The sequence below is a fragment of the Petaurus breviceps genome, unplaced genomic scaffold (genome assembly GCF_028583685.1).
Source record: "Petaurus breviceps papuanus isolate PSGF00001 unplaced genomic scaffold, PetGlider_PUasm1.0 126, whole genome shotgun sequence".
NCBI classification, from domain to species: Eukaryota; Metazoa; Chordata; class Mammalia; order Diprotodontia; family Petauridae; genus Petaurus; species Petaurus breviceps.
Genome location: NW_027185655.1, coordinates 42,078,900 through 42,082,085, shown reverse-complemented (window position 1 = coordinate 42,082,085; position 3,186 = coordinate 42,078,900).

Sequence of the window (3,186 nt, the reverse complement as noted above, 5' to 3'; positions counted from 1 at the left end):
GCACTTTAGTGCACAGAACTCTACAACGAACTCTGCAATGTCTTCATGGGGGCCCTGTAATTGGAAGGCTCCACTGGCCAATTTCAGATCTCTTGTGATCATACCAAAGCTGTGGAGAAATCCAATGTTCTGCTTCCTCCTCAGACATTTATTTCAGTATACATTTTGAGAACACATTTTTAAGCCTCATTTTTCATCCCCTTGTATTGCCTTTCTCTCACAAAAAGACTCTTGTATAGAGGAGCAACATGAAACATTTGACATCTGTGTTTTATTACAAGTTAATATTGGGGGAGATTAATAAGTCTGGAAAATGAAGTTCTCTGTTCATCTATAGACTTAAAAATTAGGAAAATTAGTACAGAATCCTCCCCTAGTGCCAACTATTTCTGCTTTTTCCATGCTATCTCCATCCATATAAACACTCAAAGAAAAGTGTATTATATGACAGATCGAAAGAGAACAGTCTGCCTTGTGTGATCCTTAATTTTAAAAATTTTTTTCTAATTGGGTAAAGTAGTGGTGTGGATAATATTAAAGATCAGGTGAACGAAAAATGATTTGTATCTATCACTTTTCATAGTTATTTTGGAAGCAAATTTATTGAACTAATTGTGTTTTGCTTAGGAAATTCAAGTTTTAGTGATTTTATGAGCAGATATTAATAAGGAGAGATATCCTGAAGTGTTTCGTAGAAGGGGAAGTATGGAATTCTAACTGTTTTCATTATAAAGTGTTTAATTAATGTGGAAATGATTATTTTGAAAGATTCAGTGAAAGTCTTCATTTAACCCATAGTAACTACAACCATATGTTCTGAATATTTTCTGATAGTTACAACATCAAATATCCTGTCCTGTCATCCCCATAAATTACATATTTTAGTACTTTAAAGGATCTGTAGGAAGTACCAGGGTCAAGTAGACAGGAAGCTGGCTCTGGAGTCAGACAACTGGGATTTCACGGATGCAAAGCTGCAAAGATATCCAGTCCAATCCTCTCATACTGTAGAGGAGGAAATGTTACACGAGGAAACTAAGGCCTATGGAGGTCAAATGACTTGGCCAAAGTTACACCAGGTTAGAGGCAAAGTGAATAGAGTGCTAGACCTAAAGTCTAGAAAGACTCGAATTCAAATACAGTCTCAGATACTTACTATGTGACCCTGAACAAGTCATTAATCTCTGTCTGCTTCAGGTTCCTCGTCTATAAAAAGTAATAATAATAGCACCTGCTTCTCAGGGGTGTTATGAGGATCAAATGAGATATATTTAACCTTAAAGTGCTACATAAATACTAGCTATAATAGTTATAATAACAACTACTTTTTTTAATCACTACTTAGGTAAGAAGCATCAAAAGTAGAATTCCAGCTATCTGACTTGAGGGCCAGTGTTCCTGCCACTGAACCACACTGATGAATATTACTAATGTGGGCAAGTCTTGTAACCTTTTAAAACTTCAATTCCTTCATCTGTGAAATAAAGGGGTTGGTCTATATGCCTTCATAGATCACTTCTATCTTTAGATCTATGAGCCTGCTTAATTCTGCAGGTACAAAGACTCCCTTCACCAATGAAGACTGAAACCACTCCTGTCTTTGTGAGTTGCTACAGCCAAAAAAAAATCATCATCCTGAAGTCAACTTGATAATGAACTTCTCTTAACTTAACTAGGCTGGCTACATTCCACCCTTGGGAGAATCTTTCAGACCTTTTGTTTCTCTAGCTTCAAAGAACCCCACGTTACTTCCATACCATGATTAGATATTGGATGTGGACTGTGGTCCGATGTTCCTCTGTTTGGAACAATGATTTAGTGGAGAAAAAAAAAGTCCATCACAATTTCCATTTGAGAAACTATGGTCACTTTAACTCTAAGGAAAGTGTCAGACTTTCATATGAGTTTGGTTAAAATTCCATCTGATGAATTCTTTAACACATTAAATTTTGCATTAAATTATATTAAAATTATTCTGGATGTGACAGATATGATGTCAATGGATAATTACTCAAAATTGAATTTGGTAACAAAACTGGAAAGGTTTTTTCTTGACTTGAAGGTATACAACACATATTGTGTGTTTCTACATACACATGTGGACATATATGTATGTGTGTCTATATATAAATATACAGACACACATATAAATTATATATTACATAAAATCTGTCTGTTACATTCCTTCAGTTGTAAGGCCATGGGGACAAAATATAATTTTGCTTTCTCTATCATACATATTTTCTCTCCCAAAATTTTGCTTTTTTATGCAAGCTGTTTGGTAACCAAGTTGAACAGACACCCTCACTTGTTTTTTTGGTTTATTTTATGTTCTGAGAAGCAATGTGACACAGCAAATATTACACTGGCCTTGTGCCCAGGAGATTTGAGTTCAGGTCCTACCACTGATAACATACAGAATGTGTGACTAGTCAAGTTGCCATATTTATTGTTATTGTTACTCAGTCATTTACAGTTGTGTCTGATTCTTTGTGACCCCATTTGGGATTTTCTTGGCAAAGATATTGGCATGATTTGTCATTTCCTTCTCCAGCTCGCTTTACAGATAAAGAAATTGAGGCACACAGGGTTAGTGACTTGCCCAGGTCACACAGCTAGTGTCTGAGGCTACATTCAAACTCAGGTCTTCTTGACTCAGGGCCCAACACTCTATCTACTTCACTACTTAGATGCCTCTCTTAGTCCTCTGGGAAACTCTAAGGCTATAGTTGTGGTGAAGATAGTAAGCATGGGTAGAGGGACTTTCTGTACCCACGACTTCCTTATACCAGTGAAACCACAATTCTACAAAATAATTCCATAGAGAAAATCAAAAGCAACCCAGACAAATGAGAATTCCAGTTTCGGTGTAGAAACCTATCAAATACAGGAGAGTGTCCATTGTGAGGGCCACCTTCCCAGTGGGCCCACCAATCCTGGAATTCACAGTCTATCCCTATTTGTATGTACTATTACTTTTCCTCAAGGATTGCCCTACACCTCATCCTCCACTCCAACCACCCACTCCTAAATCCAGCTCACTTGATCATCACTTTTCCATTTTGTAAGTCTGGAAATACTAACCTTTACTGTGTCTCTGTCCTGCTTTAAAGAAGCCAAGAATCACTGGGAAGTTTAGATTCCATTTAATTTAAATTCTTGATCTCACCAATTAAGATCCTGACC